At 46.4% G+C, this 22,532-nt stretch overlaps 1 protein-coding gene across 1 annotated transcript in view; it reads right to left on the reverse strand.

The window, feature by feature from the left end:
• The window catches only part of LOC119405177 (receptor-type tyrosine-protein phosphatase kappa), a 190,352-nt gene extending 169,576 nt beyond the window's left edge, over positions 1-20,776 (reverse strand). The window contains exon 1 of the mRNA XM_049419228.1: positions 20,760-20,776. The gene's annotated coding sequence lies outside the window, so the exon portion shown is untranslated. The remainder of the gene's footprint in view (positions 1-20,759) is intronic.
• Positions 20,777-22,532: the final 1,756 nt, after the last annotated feature.

Genomic DNA, 22,532 nt, shown 5'->3' on the forward strand with positions numbered 1-22,532 from the left:
CATGTGACTTCTGTAAAATCATCTATAGAACATTTCTCCGCATTTGTTTCTCCACCAGCAGTGGCCCTCTGGCAATACGACTTTGCGCTGACGAGACGGACGTCACTGGTTCGATTACCGGGCGCATTCAAATTACGGAGCTTGTCTAATTGCAAGGAACGGTCGTGAGCCGTGCTTCGCACGCACGTCAAAAAATAAATAAAAATAAAATAAACCACCCGGTGGTTATAATTAAACCGAAGACCACCACCCTCTCAGCTGAGCCGACCTTCCTAATCTACTATCCAAGTCTCCGGACGTCATGCACAACAATTAAACTTTTTAAGTTTCACCGTCTACTTAGAGAGAGACATCTGGCGCTGGCGTACGGGCGTGCATACCTCACATTTTATAGCGGCTCGCGGAAGCGGCGATTCAATTCCGTTGCACTGAGCGCTCGATAATTCCTTTCCAGTTCAATAAAAAAAATTTAAAAAAAAGACTTCATTTCGGTAGTTTTCCACTTCGTTTTTTTAAAATTTTGTTTAATACCACTCCGCACCTGTCACGAACGGCTCCCACCGGATATCAGTAGAACTTAATTACTCATCAAACTAGTTGTTCGATAGCGTTCTTGCAATTATTACTTGACGGCACCAAATTGCGTTTCGCCTTCATCGGAAGCCCCCACCCCCCGCAAGAAAAAAATGAAGAAAAAGAAAAACCGTCGTTCCATGCTAGTCACTTGGAAAGCCACGATTTGCATATGATTATAAAACTGCCGAGCCCATGTGTTAGACACTCGTATGCAGCGGCTAAATAGAAAGAGGTATTAAAATTGAGACCAGCGCTGGCATTTTTTTTTCGGAGGACGGGCACTTTATTTTCGGAGCTGAATCGCAAGGCGCTCATACACTTCGTTTCCTTAAAATCTTACGCTTCGCACGCACACAAATAGAATCAAGAAACAATAAAGTCACTTAGCGTGAAGGCAAACCTGAAGCACTAAGCGCTTCTCTGAACACGGTGCATTTATAACGCACTTTACCTGCCTGCTTTACCGGCTGCGATATTTTTGAAGTATTTTCAACTTTGCGTTTCGCTTGAGTAGAAAAACGTACATGGCATGAAAGTATATTGCATTAGTCACTGCAAGGCTTCGCTGGACAATATGTGATGATTGTAACGAAATTTAGCTGCACGCTACTTTCACTACTGCTTTGCATCTTTTTCTCTCTTTTTCAAATCGAGCTGCTGCTTTTAATTAGTGCGACGTTCGATTAGCTTCTTTGCATATTCAGGGCGGCTTAAAATGCAAATACAAAAAAAAAACAAGATATGCCAGAGCCAATACAGCTTGTCGTCTACCCAAATGAGAGAACGTCATTGGATTATAGTTACCAGAAAAGGCGGTAATTACCTTTTAGGTAACGAATTTTCAGGAATAATAGAATTACATAAGCGAGGTGGCGCACTATGCTGCACGTTACTAATGGCAAATCAGGGAAGCACGTCGATAAAATAAAGAAGGAGGGGGAGGGAGGCGTGGACGATCACCCCTCCCTCTCACCTCTCCTCCCCTCCTTTCACCAATGTAAACGAAGATATCTTGATTTTCAAGTAATACAGTATAATTGCACAGGATGGAATTAGAACCTGCTGATCAGCACTACTGATTACTAAGGATTTGACTGAAAAGCAATTAAAAAAAATTCACTACCTGAGCACTCCGTGCAGATAGTTAACAATCGAAGCGGAAGCGTGGGGGCCCCGGTGTTTATGACGAGCTGGGGTCTATCGAAGTGTCTTCTGATGTAGCTTTTTGATTTCTCCATCACCACATTTAGGAGATGCGTGCTCCAAACTTTGCGTTCTTGAAGAATACGTTGATGGCCTAGTTGGTACATGTCTTGATACTATATACTAAGTACGTGCGTACGTGCAGCGCAAACAAACGAAGACAGCGCCAGTCTGTGTCGTTAACATGTGTCTTCTCTTGTCCTCGTTTCTTTGCGTTGCACATAATTAGTATGCATCAAGACTTGCGTTTTTGTTTCTGCATTATAGTTTCTGCGCACTCACGGACTCCCGGACCGCTACATTTTTCCACCTCCTAGCCATATCTAAACAAAAAAGAAACATGTCAGCAGAAATAAAGCAGCAGCGTAGAAGCAAGAAACGCCAGAACGAGTCAAGAGGACCAAGTTTGCCAGCGTATAAAGTTCCGCATTTCGAAATACCGAAAATATAGTACATATGCCGTATACGGTAGCCACGTCCATTCAAAAACCCGTTCTCTGTACCCTCTGCCGCAAAGTTAAAGTGCTAAGGAGAAGCCAGAGTTACTGGGGAAAGTAAAACTTGAGACTTTCTCGAGTCAGATCGAAGTTCTCGCTTCTTTAACACATTTTGTGTCGTCTTTCCTTTTTAAATTTTGCTTAAGCTTTACACAAGACGGTTACCAGAGGCCTTCGATCACCCATTCCGCTGGAAACATTCCCATCGTCAAACGAAGCAGAAATAAAGCAAATAATCAAGCAGCTTCCGTTCTTCCAAGGAATTCCAGAAAGATTGCGGGAAAAAAAAGCCTCGTCTTAAGTGCGGAGCCGGAAGCCATATAAAGTCCCAATGGGAGGGCTTGCACTAGCGGTCGCGGTATTGCCACATCCGATCACGGCAAGCTGGCGCATATTGCGCCACAGTACCCTTCCCACTTATGGTGATCCCCTCTCCGCTTTCCGGCGCGCTTGCCTGAACATACCTCTACCCTTCCCCTTCGCTCCTTCCTCCATATGTATGATATATATAACCCTGTACCATCCGCAACACACCCCCCCCCTCCCACCCTCAAAACTACAACATACCGACACCAGGGGCGTAGCCAGAGACATCTTTTTTAGGGGGGGGGGGGGTGTTCGACTGAGCTTTATTATGTTCGTGCCTGTGTTCGTATGTGTGCGTGTATATATACACATGCAAAGCTGAAAAATTTCGTGGACTTTTGCAACCACCCCCTCCTCCCCTGGCTACGCCAATGACAGACACCATCCCTCTTTCATAAACCCCCTCACTCTCTCCATCTGCCTCCCCAGACCTACTCACCAACGCTTTAGCTAGGCACGCCTCTTCCCTCATTTATCAAACTCTCCTCTCCCCGTCCCCCTCACCCGCAATCCCCAACACACACATACATACACGCACACGCACACACACTCTGCCTTTACGCCCTCTCACCCTCGTGCACCTATCTCTCCCCTCTCCACACTTGGCTCCATCGGTCTCAATCCATCACGCCCCAAAGTGTACGTGCCTCCTCCTACAGTGCGCCGGCTCTTAAGCGTCCCGCGACGCCCTCCCGCTGGCGCCGAGATATGTCGGCGTCGATTCGAAGGAGGAAAGCGAAGTGGGCTTGCGGATCAAAAGAGGAACGGCGCGCATTCACGGTCTCGGATTTGTTCGACGGCTGCGACTTTCCCTATTCTTAGCATTATTCCTATAGGAACGTGGGGGTACAGGATCCGACGCATTGCTTCCGCATTGCCTACAAGTATCTTAGCGCGGATGCGGCAACCGCGGCACGTTCTTTCTCGCGTTACCAAACCACGAAAAAGACAAGAAAAGAAAATGAATTTTGGGGTTTTACGTGCGAAAATCACGATCTGATTACGAGGCACGCCGCAGTGGAGGGCCTTGGATTGGTTTTGTACTACCTGGGGCACCTAAACGTGAGCACTCGGGCGCTCTTACATTTCGTCACCATCGAAATGCGGACGCCGTTGCCAAGAATCGGATCAAGACTATGAAATCGAGAAAGTTCTTTCGTGGCGTATGCTCTGGTAGTGATCCCCGTTACGAAGCGAAAAGTGGCGATAAGAAAAACACTAAAGAGCCTTGGGACGCGACTCTCCGTAGCCCCGAACTAGAAGAAGAGACATGGGCAGGCCATCAGGGTCGGCGATGCGGCCGAGAGGCTATATATATATATATATATATATATATATTGCCACGTGCGTGCTATGAGAAAGACGAAGACGACAGCGAAAAGGCTCATACGCGTTTTACAGGAGCCATAATGAAGAAAGAAGAGGAACTCGCTTGCGCGTGGTATTAAAAAAGACCGACCTGCTGTTCTCTCGATCTTGGCGTTACGACCTCTCTCTTGACGTCGCGACAATATATAGGCCTTTCGGCCCGACGTGGGAGCGGCCCGCTTCGGGCTAGAAAACTAACGCGACCTGAAGATCCTCATTACATTTTTTCATACCATATATACGACCACAGAGTGACTTTCTTGTTTTTCTTCCAAGCATTTCCGGTCGAGCACTTACTTCCGGTTTTCCCAATATTCAGAAAAAAAAAATAAGAAAATAAAATAAAACTGGTGCCAAATCGGTGTTTCTGGTAAATTAGGCGTGATATTGGATGCACATGACATCGGAGCGCAAGTTCACTCAAGACTAGGGCCAATCAACTGTCAGGATAATTAATGAAAATTGATTGAGTTCATTCAAAGGGCAGATGGTTTGAGGAGAGCAGCTGCGATTGTCGCGGCTCCTGGCGGCGCAGATCTTAACCACGCGCTGCTTTCTAGGCGGCCTGTAAGATCCACTTCGGCAGCGCGTCTTGTGTGGCTTGCCGCATGTGCTTGGCTATTCGTGTATTATGATAATTGGTGCTTGCCGTCCGCGTGTTCCCTGCTTTATTCTTAGTGGACAGGTAACGAGCGGTGGAGCTTGCCCAATTTGTGTGGCGCATACGTCTTTTTTTGTTTACACGCAGGAAAATTACACGGAAACCAAACTTATATATATATATATATATATATATATATATATATATATAGATATATATATATATAATTTAAAAGAGTTCTGAAGGTCCGGTGCACATGTAGTTGAAGAAATGAAGGAGCACACTTACGAAAATTGCATATTTTTACTCATTTACGTTTCGGCCGTCCGAAACGTAAATGAGTAAAAATATGCAGTTTTCGTAAGTGTGCTCCTTCATTTCTTCAAATATATATATATATATATATATATATATATATATATATATATATATATATATATATATATATAAAGAGCCTGTGTGAAGACAGCGTCGAAGTTAAATACGGCACACAACAACACTGCGGCTAAGCGCGGAGGGCTTGAAAACTTGTCGGCAATCTCGCCGGACTAGCGGTAGAAAAACGTTGTCAAATCTATACCACCTACTTTCGCCGACGTTGTTGGTTCCTGATAAGTCCGTAGATTCAAAATGCTAAAATTTAACGATAACATGTGCAACTTTTTTTTTATGTTTCTCGTGGCCGTCATTTCGAAGACCCGTATTTCAGAATGTTCCCAGACACGTTCTATTACTTGTCGCTCCGGGCTGTCAGCTGTCAACGTGTGCAGAAGTGTTTAGCTGCCAGTCAGAATTTGAACACGCCCATTGTTTTATTGTTGGAGCTTCCCATTTTTCGATGTTACAGAAGGAGGTCTCAACTCTGTTCAAGAGCCAAAGCTACACTTTGGAACTCGAGCGAGTGGGACATATAAAATACAGTTTCCGTCATCACGTGCAGGTGAAAAAAAATAGCGTGGTTCCTATTGCTCTCGACACGATTTGAAGGCAAAAGCGTATATGGCCTTTTAAAACGTGGTGCTTTCCTTTTTTAGTCGCGCGAACGCCGCAGAGAAGGCGCCGCTTGGGCGCCCCGAGCCACGCTTGAGAGGTGACGTGGCACTTTTTCTATCGTTTCGGGACCAAGCCGGGTTTTCCATCTGACGAGGAATACAAGGCCCTAAGAAAAACGTGAGGGTGTCACAAAATGTATGCGCGGTTGGCGCAAACAACATTTCCTTATTACATGCGAGGTAATATAACGCCGCGCGATCGCAAGAGTAATCTCTCAAAAAGGAGAATAGATATAGTCTCATAGGGAACTCAGAAATGAGTGGACGGTACACAGATCTTAGAGTTGTGTTATCACCTTCATGTTGAAGTACCTCACGACGGAAGACAACAGTCAACGCAACATAGTCCACGCTAATCAGGTCACCCTTATTTTGACAACTGGATAAGAGTTGCGCATTTCCGGCACGCATTTTCATTCTGATATCTCTTTTTCTTAACCTTCTAAGTCCAGCTCTGAGTGACCAACAGCTGGGCCCGGGCAGCCGGCAACCGCGGCCTGTTGCACTGAAGAAGCCTGCCAGATGATACATTACAATGAACGTTTCCAATAAACTGTTACAATAAACGCAACTGTTACAATAAATGTTTCTTCTCTCTCTCTTTCTCTCTCAGCGTTGTCTTCTTTCCTCCTCTCCTTCCGCTCCCGTACTCGCTCATCTGTTGTCCTGGAGCTCACAATTTCACTCCTCGCAACTGAGACAGTAGAGCAGCGAACGCTGAACATGAAGGGGAGTCGTAAATCTTCCCTATATTGGAAGTCACCGGACGACGGAGCCTACACGTACGGCTTCCTTTTCAAATACGTCCACGTTTATATGGATCCCTGTAGATATATAGCGTACGTATACCCCACATCGGCGTGCATTTGCTCGGTGATACCGGGCTCCCATTTCAATGCCCTCCGCCCTCTTCCATAAGGGCCGCGTTTTATATTTATTTATCTTCTTGTGCTGCCTTCTTGCCGGACAGCTATTCGAGGAATGCTATGGTCCAGTATCGGACGGCACGAAACAAATCTCGTTTGTTTTCGAGACAAAACGGCATTACGTCCCCTCCCCCTATCGTTTACTGAAATGCCAGCGTCCGAGCTTCGAACGAAACGCGATGCCGGCCTTTGAGATGGTCATGCCTATATATTATACGGTGCACCCCGGTCATCCTGTCCAAGCAGATCTGCTTCTCAGTGCCATGCTTACGCGTATACCTAGCTAATATTTCGATAAAAGTAACATAATTCAATGTATGAATATAAATAATGTCGAAACTCGTTATAACGAAGTAGCAGCTGGACCATAAATTATTTTGTTATATCCGACATTCGTTGTAACAGTGCAGAAAAAAATCGGCTCCAACAAATCGAAAATCTGGCTCGCGCAAAAGACATAGATGCAAAAGCTTATGCACTGCGCAAAATGAAGTTTTACACACGCACGGGAGGTAATTTCAGGTAATTTCATACTTCTGTAATTTCGGTCGTCGGATTTCCTCCAAGTAGCATCTTAGTCTCCTGGCCATCTGAGCGGCATCCACACTGCTTATAGGACCAAAATTTTCCGCAACTTTGGAATCGCTCTATTAGGAAATATTTGAGATCCCATCCGCAATAGAAAAAAAATGCGCTTGTGAATCCGTTTTCGGCATTTATTTTGCTTTTTACGCTACCTTTCGAGTTTTCAGCCTCGCGAGAACCAAATATTTCTTCTTTCGACGGAGGCGAAATGCTAGAGGCCCGTGTATCGTGCGATATCAGTGCGCGTTAAAGAACACCAGATGGTCACAATTGCCGGAGCTTTTCACTACGCCGCGCCTCATAATCATATCGAGGTCTTGGCGCATAAAAGCCCAGATATCATTATTGTGTTATGACAAATATTTCTTCGTTGTAGCCGATATCTCGGCGGCTCTCGCGTTTTCGGTTTCCTTATAAAAAGAATAAATGTCACTGAAATGAAGCGAGACCAAATAAAGTTCGTATTTAGTTCGCTATAAGCGATAGTTCGTTATAGCAGTGATCGTTATAACGAGATTCAATTGTATATATATTTCTCTGACGCACCAGCGGTGCCTTGCTAAAACGTGTCGACCAGTGACATAAGTTTCGGGTCCGAGCACGCAAGGCGTGCCAGCCGTATGGTGGAAAAATGTGGAAGCGAAGCGCCACTGCAACAGCGTTCTCGGCGTCGGGCGAAGTCGCGACGTACGAACTATGCAAATGTGCGCCAGCCGGTGTACTCTGCACAACTCGGCCACACTTTGCACACCGCGGCGCCCACCGTTTGACAATTCCCAAGTTTGTGCGCAGACTTGGTACTGCGCCAGACTATGCCCATGACTCAAAGCGACATACGTGATGGTACAGACGGCTTGAGAAAGTTTTAAGGGGCAGCCAGATTTCGAAATGTCCATCCTGCGAGTAACGAATGGAATCTCGAGGCTAAGTTGGAACTTCGAAGCGTCGGAAAGAAAGAAAGAAAGAAAGAAAGAAAGAAAGAAAGAAAGAAAGAAAGAAAGAAAGAAAGAAAGAAAGAAAGAAAGAAAGAAAGAAAGAAAGAAAGAAAGAAAGAAAGAAAGAAAGAAAGAAAGAAAGAAAGAAAGAAAGAAAGAAAGAAAGAAAGAAAGGGTTCGCATGAAGCGTATAGCTTGTCTGAAGTGGTTGAATAAACGCTCTAAAACTGCCGCGTTATGCAGCGCGTAATATTGTGCAGTGGTGCTTACGTTAGTGAACCTCTCATGCACGTCCAAGCACAATTGCCACGCAAGGCCTATGGTAACGCCTATCCACGACACCGTTCCCGAGACGCGCCAAATCGTTGATGGCGTATTAATGTGGAACACTTGCTTCCAACGTAGAGTGTAAAGCTCCAGTCGTAATGTTTATGTCGAGTATTTTTTGCCTGACTCTTGGGGCCCACTCACATCTGCGACTATCGAAGCTGCACGCACGATAGAAGAGACAGAATTTTCCTAACGGCCTGACCATGCATCTCGAACAGATGGGATTCAATATGCCACAGCACAGCTGTTATACGTAAGATTTAGTACTGCTTACGTAGCGTCCATAACGTCGTTGCGTACGAGCTGCGTTTCTCTTAGTGCGCATGAGCAGAAGTTCTGCGACCGCGCTCTATGCGAAACGTGCCATTCCTACGTAGGCACCTCCGTTACGGAGGCTAAGCCTTAAGGTCTTCAAACTGCAATTCATAAATCAATCGTGTTGTTAGTAAATTACACTAATCGTGTTGTTACTAAATGTAAATAACGTACATTATCATTGTTCATGCACCCCACTTTGTAGCCCTATTATCTGCACCTCTTCTCCTAAACCTCGTTTCATAATAATCATGTACTAGACCTGGACCAATAATTATCTCTACACCACATCAGAATAAACGTCGCCTATGAGAGCTACTTCAAGAGCAAGATTAGACTGTCTGACTCGCCAACATGCATTTAATCTAACGCCCCAGAAGACCTGCAACGTGTTATGAGCGACTGCTGACAGACAGTCTCTCAAGGCGGCATTGCACCTTCAACTGGACTCGAGCTTAGAGCTACGACATATTCTGGGCCCATGGCAAAGCAGCACCTGTGCGTTACGCGCCACGATAGCGCTGTTGACGTTCTTGCGTGCCACGAGCCCTAAAGAGACTTTGTAAACAGTGTAATCTATGTGTGTGTGTCATGTGTTTATCAGTGTATATATAATAATCATCAAACAGCACCTGGAGTAGAATGTCAGGCGAATAGCCAGGTTAACCTCTCCAGCATTTCATTAAAGCATTTCTCTCCCTCTTCCTCGGCACCAAGCCGCACAGGTTAATGGTCCAATCAATTCTGTAACAATGCTTCTTGCATTGGTTGATCATAAAACCTGAAAATAAACATGAAGGGTCCCGAAGCTGCTCCCATTGTTGTAGTGGTCGTTCAGCCTGGGTTATGAAGTGCCCGACTGGGTCAACGTCCCTTTAGCGTGAGTCTCGCGTTATCGCCACCCACTCGACACTCTTTTGGGTTTGCCCGCACACACGTCCTTGAGATGAAGCACTCAATGGAGCGAGAGCATCAGAAGTGTTTTAGGTCACAGCGGAGTTACTTGTCGAAACCGCGAGGGAAAACGCTGGCGCTGAGATCGTTTAGAAGCGATGGTACCGATGGGCTACTGATATAAGGAGAGACGTCACAAAATTATTGTTCAAGAAAAAATTCGCACACAGATACGCACTAATGGTGTGAATACTGCAGAAGTGGTGGAGCTGGCGGCGTTGCTCTCCTTCTTTCCCTCCACCTCAACCTCACTACCCTTTCCCTCCTCTTGGTATGGTATAGCATACAAGACTGTGCTATACTCTTTCAGCTCCCCTGTGTTATGCTTTACATGCTTTACCCTCTCACCTTCCGCTTCCGTCCACGTCAGCGTCACTTCCCTTCCCCACCTCGTGCTATACTATACTATACTATACTATACCATACCATACCATACCATACCATACCATACCATACCATACCATACCATACCATACCATACCATACCATACAATACTATACTATACTATACTATACTATACTATACTATACTATACTATACTATACATGGCTATGCTTGCTGTCTCTCTTTTTTGTATCTCTTTGTGTGTACACTTCTTTGTATCTCTTTCCGACTCTGTCTATTTATTTCTCTCTCTTTCTATCTTTTTCTGTGTCGTTTTGTTTTCTTTCTCTCTCTTTATGTTTATTTCCCTCTCTCTCTCTCTCTCTGTACTCGTTCTCTCGCCTTCTCTCTTTCTTCTATTTCTTTCTCTCTATTTCTCTCTTGGTCTTTTTTTTTTTCTATCTCTTTCTTTCTCTGTCTCTGCACTCCTTCTCTCGCCCGTCAGAGTTATTGCATTCCCCTCCGGACATATCGGCGCACGCGTTCTAGGAGCGAAGCAGAAGATGAAGAAGAGGACGAAGATAGCGCGTGCCGGTTCATTGTGATGACGATAGTTTTCGGATTCAGCACACACACATTACGCCCGTCTTAAACAGCGCCGCTGTTAAGAAATTTTCAGCAACGTTCTCGCGGTGAGGCCGGTACGCGGGCATCTAGCACTTCACCTCTATCGAAATGCGACCGCAGCAACCGGGATACAACCCGCGCCTTTCAAGCGATTTGGCGAGCACTCCACGCGCTGAGCCACAGTGGCTGCCCGTTAGTCACGACTGAGATGAGAGGAACAGAAAACGAGAACATCAGAAACGTGTATAAAGTGATGACATAGGTTCGTATCCACCTGCAGTTAGTTGTTCTTCGCCCGCTTTCAATTCTTTGTTTCTTTGTGATTTCCTTATTTCTACGAGGTAAACTTGAGTAATACAGAACGTCAGAGGTAGGCGCAGGGGTCGGCACTCAGCTATACCATGTTCGAGCACGCTACTCAGCACAGGTGACGAAATGAAGGCTAACATAGAGAAGTGATGAATGATTATGAGGATGAAGACGACTACAACGATGAGGAATACGGGAAGTAGTGATCGTATGTACAATGACCGCGTTTACATGGGGGTTTTCTTAGTGTCCAAGTAGTTTTGTTGGTTTAAACGTTCCGTACAGGGCGCAGTTAGGCCTGGTAATCTGTGCCGGCGATAGCTCCTGCTGTTCCTCTCTTTTTGACAGCGTTGTTGTGTAATACTTGGACATTTCCACAGCCATAATGACGCTGTAGTGTCGTCACGGGCTCTTCTGCTCTTTCATTCGTTCACTCCCCATTTTCCTACGTCTTCCCGAGCACAAGGTAGGAAACCGGTAATCTCCTCTAGCTGACCTCCCAGTCTTTCCTCCACATTTCTCTCTCTCTCCATCTCTCTCGTTTCTTTTACAATCACGAGTTTTCTACCAAATGTGTGTCAGCTTAGCATCGCGTAACTTCCCCCATACTGTCCATTGATAAAGGGGCAGGGACTGGCGTTTGTCAAGTGCGAGCTGCATGATTAGATTTATAACTTCAATTGGCAGTCTTACGCTTAATAAAATAAAAAAGAGAATAATTGCATTATGCTTTCTTGTAAAGTCCCCACCCCCACCATCCCTCAGTGATAAAAAACAGGTCTCCGGCAGGGACGTCAAATTAAAATGTTCCTTTTTGTGCTTGTGTGAGCATCTGGAAAATATATATATAATAGTGCGTGCGTATGTAAGTGTGTTTTTGGTGGGGGGGGGGGAGGTATTACGCCATCCGACGCGCCATCGATTGCGATTTGCATAGCGCGAGAGTTGTTCTCGGAGCGGGGACCCACCCCTTGCATTCGCCTGTAAAAGTTTTGATTTGAAGCGAAGCGAACGAGGAACAAAAAAAAATTCGTATGGAAATGCGAGACGCAGGAACCAATTCCGCGACCGCCACTGCGCGATTGCATATTGCTACAGTGCGCTCAGCAGTGGGATTGAGAATCTGTTTCGTTTTTGTTTCGTTTCCTCTTCTTGTTCTTCTTCTCCTCCTCAAAAGTCGACATTCCTGAACAACAACGGGAATAGAAGCTTCCGTGAATAGGCTGGCGGACTTTTTCAATTTGGTACGGCAATAATTTAATATACTAGTTATAACAGCACGACATTCCCAATTCTGTCTCGCACGCACGCTGTAGAAAGCGCGCTGTCTGAATCCTACAATACTCTAACCAAAATCGTCAGAGTAAACTGTGACGTTCGGCACTGCGAGAGCTGAAAGGGAACTCGCAACTGCGTCACATCATACGAGCCACTTTCGGAATCACGAGCAACTTTCGGGTGGTTATGTTGCTGTAGCTATTTCTTGAGTTTGTCACATCGTCCGTGTCACAATGTGCTTGTAAACGTTTGTGTGTTATTACAAATCTTATTAGCGCATACAGAATTGTTATTTCTTAGAAACTGTGTTATGTTATTCTTTCTTTTTTCGTTCACCTGTACGTTTGTTATGCTTTTGCACAAACATTATGCATGCCCTTATGCTCAGTGCTGCCTCACTGTTGGAGCAATGTATGGGTGACAAGGCCTCAGTCATGAAGCCAATGTTTTACCTTTAGCCTTTCTATGCAAGGCTCACTCTGTGTCTGAAATAAACAATTTATAATTCGTAATCTACGACACAGAGCACTCGGCTATTCGACGCAACACGGTGATGTCATTGAACATGATGATGATGAAATGAACTTTATTTGGTCCTGGAGAACCCCGATCAGACAACCCCCGAAGGGGGGTCCGCCGCAGTTGCTGGCCGCGCCCACGCCGGTACTGGAAGACCGTGGCCCTCCGCCCGTTCGCAGGCCTCCTGGACTGCCGACAGCTGGACTGAGAGCTCGTTGCTTTTAAGAGCCTTCTCCCAGTCCTCTTCTGTGCTGAACTTTGCGCTAAGTAACGCCGGGCACTGCCAGAGCATATGAGCGAGTGTGCAATTATCCGCCCCACAGCTAGGACATCCTGGATTTATGCCTTCAGCAAAGTGGCTAAACGTGCTGCGAGACGGGAAGGAACCTGCCTGCAGCATCCGGAGAACCGACGACTGCGGCCTAGTAAGCTTGGAATGCGGGAGGGGGTATCGCCGCCTTGACAGTTGATAGTGCGAAATAACTTCGTTGAAGGTGCCAAGTGGATCCCTGAAGCTCTCCGTGAAGCCGCCTCCGGACCCGCCCGCACCGCCGCGGCACGTGATTTCTCGCGCACGGTTATGGGCAAGTTCGTTGACGTTGGGAACTGTCGGATGAACCCCTGAGCCCATGTGGGCCGGGAACCAGGTAATTGTGTGAAAGCCTCCTACAGCCCTCGAACTGAGAATAGCGGCAGCCTCTCTTGAGACAACACCCGAAGCGAAGGCCCGGAGAACATCGCGTTAACATTTCCTCCCTGGCGCTTCTTTAATCATAGAAAGCTGCCCCGCATGATCTAAACCTATGATTCATAGTGGCGTAATAGTTGCGCAAAAAAAGACGAAGACAAGAAATTGAACACCACAAGCGCTTACTCAATACTGAATCAATACTGAATTACTGAATCGGTGACAACTAGCTCGCCTTTCCGTTTTGCTTGTTATAAGCCTATGAATTCCATTTAGACAACAAATGGTCTAAATCGACAGCTATCAATATTCGGTACGCGAGCGTCTTTACATTTCCAACCAATCCAAAGCATACAGCATTCAAAAGCAAGCCAATATTTAACGCAGAGGATAGCGCTCACAAATTGGCCAATATTCACGATGCCAATGCTCACCAGACAGCATTCACAAATGCACGAATATTCCCTGGCAACCCACAGATGCTGTCATTCACAAATAGGCCAATATGAGATGCCAATCCACCGAGGATTGCATTCACAAATGGGCATATATTCACTGCCAGTTCACAGAGAATGGTATCCACAAATGGGCAAATGTTCACTGCACAAATGGGCAAATGTTCACTGCCAAACCACAGTGTATAGCATTCACAAATAGGCCAACATACATATACTGCCAATTCACAGTTGATGGCATTAACAAATGTGTCATTATACGATGCCCGTGTGCATTAGAAGGCATTAAAATTTGGGTCAACATTCACTGCCAATACATAGAGGATGGCATTCACAAATTAGCCAATATTCACTGCGAATCCACAGATGCTGGCATTCACAAATGGGCCAATATGACATGCCAATGCACAGACTGCATATACAAATGATCCATTATTCATTGCCAAAATTCCACAGAGGATGGCCTTCACAAATATCCGCTGCCAATGCAAATTGAATGGATATTGGACGGAATGCACAGTGGGATAGCATTCATAACCAGGCCTATATCCGAAGTGCCTCGTGTCGTACCAAAGACAGCGCCAGCGTCGCTTCTTTTTTATTGCTTTATGATCACAACAAAGAGACACAGCCGTTCCTATAACGGGCTAGCACGAGTTGTATATCACGAGCAGTAGCACAGGGTATCTTTTGCCCAATGCGCGCGAAAACACGTGTATTGTCGTGCGGCGTTGCGAAGCCACGCAGACGCACATGGATGTTTCATGCGATCCCAGAGACAGCTGATGCCACGCGCCCGTGTATGCATGTATGTAGCTGGCACCACGCCTGCCAGCTAAATTATTCGTTTTCTCTCGCATCTCAGAAGAATGACGAATACCGTCGGCCGTGAAAGTAACAAAAGTAACAAACCTAACACCGAGCGGGACATCTAGGTAAATTGGCAGCGCCCATTAGCAAAGTGCGCCGCACGAGAAAAGCACGCATTGACTGGCAGCAGACGGAACGCGAGTTTCCACGCAGAAGCACTGATAAGGTTGGTGACCACTGATGAAGCGTGGTACAATAGTCAAACCACGCGTTGCGAGGTGTATACTTCCATTACGCGCGTTTCTATAGCCTACAACTACATTGTACTGCATTTTAGAAGCAATAAAATTGATTGTGTACTTGATACTTTGCAATAACAATGTGATGCGATACGTAAATTACATGCTTTGTAAATATGTTATATTTATTATACGTGTTTTGATATGTGCTATAATAAGATATGTGTTTCAGCAGTGATGCTTCCTGTTTTTATGCTTCATTAATGCACTTTTCTGTTTAATTACACGCCTTGTCATTGTAATATGATATTTGTTATATGCATTTTGATATGTGCTGTGAAATGATATGCGTTTCAGTAGTGATGGTTCCTTTTCTCATGTTTCGCTAACGCACATTTTTGTTTAATATGATTTTAATCAATTCTTGTATTAGCCCATCAAGGGCTGACAGTATCAATAAATGAATGAATAAATGAATAAATAAAAAGCGCCGGTAGAGGAAGTTCCGGTCACCGTCACATGCAGGAGAGTCACGTGACCTGAGCAAACACGTGTGTGACGTCATTCGTATGCCGCTGCCGACTCTGGTTCTGCCAGTTACTAATAATTACTGTAGGGGTTTAACGCCCCAAAACCAGGATATGATTATGAGGGACACCGCACTGGAGGGCTCCGCAAATTTCGACCAGCTGGGGCAAAATTCGCAAAACTTTTCTTTCGTAAGTGCGTTTTCCCATTGGTCAGCCGGCCTCGCTAATGATATGTCCTGTATCGTGATTGGCTGGCATCTTAGAACAGTTTTTAGTGGAAGGCGTTTTCGTTAATACGGGCCCTGGTGTCCTTTAACTTGCACCTTGAACTATACACTAGCCTCAAGCTTTTCACCTCCATCGAAATGAGGCCGCCGCGGCCGGGATTCGATCCCGAGACCTTTTCTGGCAGTACTGCTGGTGGCACAATTTTGAGAACCGCGAAGTGGCACAGCCAAGGTTACCACGGCGAAGGTTACACGGGGTGAAGGTTACACGGGGCGAAGGGTACACGCGACGGCACGGCGATGGTTACACGGGTCTCTAGGATATTTGCCTCGATCGAAATACGGCCACCGCAGCCAGAAAATTGTATGTAGCAAACATGCGCCTAAAGCATCGCTAATTACCTGCCTATATCTAATAATGACAATTGAGGGAACTGTAGCTAAAGACCACCTTGACGGTGAATTATGCAGGCGCAGTTACAAGAAAGACGCGCTAGCTAGTGGAACGTAAATACGCATTTCTAAAGACTGAGGCAAGCATCTTCCTGTTATACTCATAGGCGTGCGCAGAGGGGGGTGGGGGGGGGTGGCTCTAAATGTTTTAAAGAGGGCGCCGAGTCTGCTCTATACGTTTACTCAATCGGACCTATCCCGCCATTCTTTAATGTGCAGGATTATGACCATACAGGTTTTTGACGATAATGACGGCCGAGTAACTCCGATGTTGCATTCCGGGAACTGTTCAAACCCCACCTTTAGCGCTCCGGAAAGTAGGGACAAGCCATTGTGAGGATCTGGTCATCGCTTAACTTTCATTTCTGCATGCATTGCGAAGTTCGTTTTCTTTCGGACTCGACTAATGGGGGGGATGGGGGGGGGGACACTACGGTGAAACCTGACATCGCAATCCCCACCCCTCCCTAATGGAACACCCTGAGATCGCCTATGGTAATAGCTTATATGGAGTTTATTGGACGACTGCCTCGTTTTTACGTCATTACGCGGAGAACGACCAAGCTATTATTTCAGCAAGCACACGCGCGCGTATGACACGGAAGTCATTTCTATCGGTTACGCAACTCCCAAGCTACGCCAGGTCTTCGCGGGTCCGTTGTGAGTGGCGTTCCGCACGCCCTGCAGAAGCTTTCGTTGTGTTTTTTTTTTCTTTTTCGAAACATCTGTCCAGAAAACGCATCGGTGTTACCTCGCCAGGCGCGACACCTGCTGCTGTCGTACATGTATTTGCCCCGTGCGACAAAACAGACGGTGTGCGTACCTAATTACGCAATCTGTTGAAAGCGCGGGAACAGATTTACGAAGACGTGTGCTTAAACACTGCCCCAATCAAGATTGTTTAGTTTTTTTTTACGAATTGCTTACGTCACATGCGTACGCGCTACGATACAAGTGAAGCCTGCTAACGTTGTATACACTTCCTGGACATCGACTTGTTCGTGGCGAAGCCCTCTAGGACGAAGGTCATAGCATCTCAAATAACGGCTGAACTGATCTATGTATGTATTATCTCTTAGTGATTTCCTGCCTAAAGTACCCGATATAACCAGGAAACCAGACGAAAAAGGTCTGTTATCCTGGCCATATCTAGCGCTTTAAAATGCAGGACATCTTAGGAGTGCATGCTGCTGAAGTTACTTCAAGTTTTGAGCACAGCACTCATTTATGTTGCGCATTCCTGAATAAGTAATAGCACTTCTTCACATGCAATACTACTTGAACTTCCACCCCCCCCCCCCCTCCTCCTGCCTTTGATGCGTCATCGTCACCATCGCCCCCTCCGGGAAAATGGGAAATCTAAACGCGCAAACGTTTTGGAAAGGCAAACCGAAAGCATATACCCTATCGGTAACGTTCGCTGCGCCACAATAAATCAGTGCACAAAGTAACCGAAACCGGTTCAGTAGCTCGAAGATATCCAGAAACAAAAGTGTGGGCAACACTCCCGATTATCGATAGCGAATTTCCTATAACGGTTGGCGGGGATGCGGCCACGTGCGGAAATAGTGCGCAGCACTCCCGGTGACATATTTCTAAAGAGGAAAAGCCGTGAGAGCGAGGATATCAATTATCATTGTTCTCACGCTCTATGGGCGTGTCTAGGAACGATCAGAGCGCGTGTCAACATGCGGCACTCACGGCCAATAGGCGGCGTTGCCCTGGAACATACATACGGTCGAAGTTTCTGACGGTAGCAGAAACTTGCCCAGTATGAGCGGCATTGACGTCACCTAGTGAGGTTCTGTATCGCTACTTTGTTCATTACAAACTGTCCCTACTTCCGCTTACTTCTTATGGCGCGTATTTCTCAAACATCAACGGTTTTTCAACGCATGTATTTCCTGTATGTATGCTCATGTATGTGCACTGTTTTCTTTTGCCTACGTGTTCTTGCAAGACACTTGCTAACGCTGTCAGATCCACTGTTCACCCATGCACCGCTGCTCACACTAGATTGTGACTGTGCAAGTGCTCTGTCTCTCTCTTTTTTCTTCTTTCTAGCCCCTTCTCCCGTACACTTGAATATGGCAGCAAACTGGATGTTTGCAGTATCTCACCTTCATAAGTTTCCTTCCTTTCATATCTATCTATCTATCTATCTATCTATCTATCTATCTATCTATCTATCTATCTATCTATCTATCTATCTATCTATCTATCTATCTATCTATCTATCTATCTATCTATCTATCTATCTATCTATCTATCTATCTATCTATCTATCTATCTATCTATCTATCTATCTATCTATCTATCTATCTATCTATCTATCTATCTATCTATCTATCTATCTATCTATCTATCTATCTGCGCAGCTGATTACAAGCGCGGCTTCAGGCTAGTAGTCCGTGACAGACAACGAGCTCAGTAAGTGCCGTTAGCGTCTCGCTTTCAGCCTTGCAAAGTTTACAGTATTAGTTGTGCAGCATCTCTTGCAAACCCTTCCCTGACAGCCTGCCCGTCGCTTTGCAGAAGATAACGTACACATAGGTCCAATGTCTCGGCACGCAACAACAAGCCTGGCAAAAGCTGTCCCTTGTATACAGCGTCTCTTCAGCGCGGAACATCGTAATTGGTCCGACGCTCCTCCCCGAATAGACGTCACATGATCGAGCACCGTCCCATCCGATGATACTGACGGATATAGGCAATACAGGAACAAACAAACGCTTCCACGCAACAAAGGGAAGTCAGGCCTGTCTCCAATAGGCTCCCCCGAAATGATTGATAGGTGGGCAAGCTGGTGCAGACGCGCAGCCATCTAGATGCTTGAGCAGAGGATGTCACCCGCCGCGGTGGTCTAATGGTTATGGCGCTAGCCGCTGGCCCGAAGGTCGCGAGATCGAATCCCAGCCGCGGCGGACGACGCCTTCTGATGGAGGCGAAATGTTAGAGGCCGGCGTGCTTTGACTTGGTCCACGTTAAAGAATACCAGGTGGTCAAAATTTCCTGAGCGCTCCACTATGGCATCTCTAAAGATCACATTGTGGTTTTGGGACGTAAAACCCCGACAATTTGTATGAGAGGCGGATCTACCGTGCATTTATCGCTTCACGTCTTTGTATTTTTATTGTTCTGTCCAACCGCTTTAAAAAAAATGTAGCGTGGCATTTGACTGCACCTCAAGAGACACTTCTACTGAACGCCGCGGAAGGTCAACAAGGACTCGACAGAAAGAAACGAGGACGCTTGTGCTTCGCCTTCAAGAGTAGAACACGAAAGTGTCATTGGACCCCGTTCGCATCGCCTTCTCAATCGCTTGCCGGGCTTCGCTCTTCGATGGGCACTTCACCGTGTCATTCGCCGTTTGCATTGCACTGGCCGTTTGACACTCTCCTGGAACGCATTCTTTCTACAAGTGCTGTTGCGAAGTGCCCACTACGCCATAATTCAGTACCCACCACGTGTACGTAGGGCAATTCGTGCAGGAGCACACTTTGTTGGTGCTGTCGCTCATGAAAGTGGTTAATTATGCCTGAGCGCTCTGTATTGTGGGTGGGCCTTTAAACTACTCCCTCGTTGCGGAATTCACTTGGTGCGACGTCAGGTGCAACTCTACCACTCCTGCAACGCAATATTAAAAGTGTTAACGGGACTCCTCGCTCGACATGACACCTGCATGGGGTTCTTTTCTCTTTTTTTTTTCGAAGCAGTTTAGAGCACTGGCGTGGCTACGTGGTAAAACACATGTCTACCCCGCAGAAGGCCTGGGTACGATACCCACTCAAACCCATCCAACTCGATTCTTTGCTCACGGAAAAGACCGAGTTTTCGCTGACAACCAAAGACGCCAACACCGACGCCTAAATTTCTGCGACAAGGGTTCCTTAACGCTGTCGCGTTAACATTGACGCCTTTTGTGAGCGCATCGGCGAGCTTAAAGAACCGACGTTAAATATACCTCTCTGGCGTTCACATGCACATGCTGTCATTAATAGGGTGTGGTGCTTAACAGTAACGAGGTGCTTCACGTCGCATTACGAGCGGGTGTCAGCTTTCGCAGAACGGAAACAAAGGAGCAACGTGCGACCACAAGACGCTCGCTGCCTCAAACCAAACACATGCTACAGATAACGCCGTTGTTTTACGTGATATGACACACATATGCGCGATTATTATGTTTCTAACAGCTTCTATCTGTTACTCTCTCAAATTTCTCACGCTAAATAATAAGTTTCACCTTATGAAACTTCCTACAATGTGTGTCAGCTGATTACTTGCATTGGTTTTGGAGATGACATTCTCTGCATTATGCATTGATGTTGCTTGTTACTTATGATTGCGTTGTTATCTGTGGCGATAAATTCTTGGTTCGCTACTGCCTAGCATGCGCAGCCTTTCAAGCCGTTAAGTCTTCGGTTGACCTGCAATCTATGCTGCACATAACTAACTGAAAACAGATACGAAGAAAGGCGTTCCGGCGCGGCAGATGTCGGTCACAGTCGGCGACCGCGTGATACAAAGAAAGCTGTCCGGTGTTTTAGGGTTAAAAGCGAGTACGCACGAAAGAAACGCAGGCGCCGCTCACCATAGCGGCTTCGAGGCCACGAGGTCAGCGTCGACGGCGAAGTCGTGGTCGTCGTCGCCGGTGGTTGCAGCGAAATCCGGAGGAGTCGGCCACGACCGTAGAAGAACAGGCAGAGCAAAGAGAACGTCACAACGGCGGCGGCGCCTGCATCGATACAGCAGCATTGCCGCGCCCGCCGCTTCTGCAGGGATCGTCTGCTTTCTCGCGGGAGCAGACGACGCGCCAGGGAAGAAGGGAATCGCGGCTCCACTCCTCCTCCCCGCTTCTCCCCATTTGTGTTTCCCTCCCCGCATCCACTCAACTCCCGCACTTTCCCACGTTAGAGAGCGTTCCCCCGCGCTCTGTATGTGCTTGAGAGAGAGAGAGCGTGAGCAGGAAAAAGGGAAAGAGACTCCCTGTTCTCTTCTCATTCGCCCTTTCCCTCCCCTTGTAAGGGAAGCGGCCGGAACTGTACCCTCCCTTCCTTTCTCAACCCTCCGACGCTTTCCCTCGCCAGTCCCGGAGAAGCGAGAAAGATGGACTCTCTGTACTCCTCCCGCTATATCCCTCTAGATCTCCCACCATCCCTATTTCTCTCCCCCGAGGAAGGGGTGCAGACGACCCTCCGCGTCGTCTGCTAGCCATCCCGTCGTTGTCCTGTTTTTCATCGCTGTCCCGTTCGTCTTCATTGGTTTCCTTGTTTCCGGGCTTCTCTCGGTGTTTTGCTTGTTTGTGAAATTTTTTGTCCCTTCTGAGATGTAATTGCAAATCTTATGCGACTTATCTTATGTCCGCCGCGGTGGTATAGCGGTTACGGTGCTCGGCTGCTGACCCGAAGGTCGCGGGTTCGATCCCGGCCGCGGCGGTCGCATTTCGATGGAGGCGAAATGGTAGAGGCCCGTGTACTTAGATTTAGGTGCACGTTAAAGAACACCAGATGGTCGAAATTTCCGGAGCCCTCCACTACGGCGTCTCTCATAATCATATCTTGGTTTTGGGACGTAAAACCCCAGATATTATTATTAATCTTATGCGACTACAACTGCCACCTCGTGTACGCGCACTACAAGAACAACCTAAAGGAAGAACTTGCGCTAAAGAAAGCCGGACCCTTGAGCGGCATAAAGAACTTCGCTTGCAAGAAGCAAAAAAAAATAAGAGCAAATCTCGGCCGTATTCGAGGTTAGGAAATCTAGTCAGAATCACACAGGCCTCCGGTATAAGTGCCTTTGTTGTAGAAAAACAACGTTAGGTACGAACGTGCCGACACAGACGAAGATATAGACAGCGCATTTCTATGATGCAAACCCATATACAACTTGGCTCAAAGTTCCGGCATCTTGGTGGCATAATCCTTGCTTAGCCATGATCAATCGGGTATGCAACCCCCAAGCGTAAATGTAGTGTACTTCGCGCAGCACGACGCAATATGTAAGTTAAATTATAGCGGCATGATATTTTTATTCGCGATCCATTCTGAAGTGAACGAATTTTAAATTGAAATTTCGGTGACTTTTCCAATTTTAGGACATTCTATAATTTGAGTCTCCATTATGTTAACTGTAGTCTCCCATATCTATACTGTGATTCTTCTTTAGCCCTTATATAATTATTTATTTATTTTGTATTTGCACGCATTTATATGTGGCAACCATGCTATGTTTACATATGTTAAACGATATTACTAGCACCTGTCGTTGAGTGGTACAAAAGTGTATAACTTAAAACTTTTTATGGCGAAGCTAACCAATGCTTTGGTAATACTGTATATTTTTTCGTATATTGTGCCCTTTG

The sequence above is a fragment of the Rhipicephalus sanguineus genome, chromosome 9, assembly GCF_013339695.2.
Source record: "Rhipicephalus sanguineus isolate Rsan-2018 chromosome 9, BIME_Rsan_1.4, whole genome shotgun sequence".
NCBI lineage: Eukaryota > Metazoa > Arthropoda > Arachnida > Ixodida > Ixodidae > Rhipicephalus > Rhipicephalus sanguineus.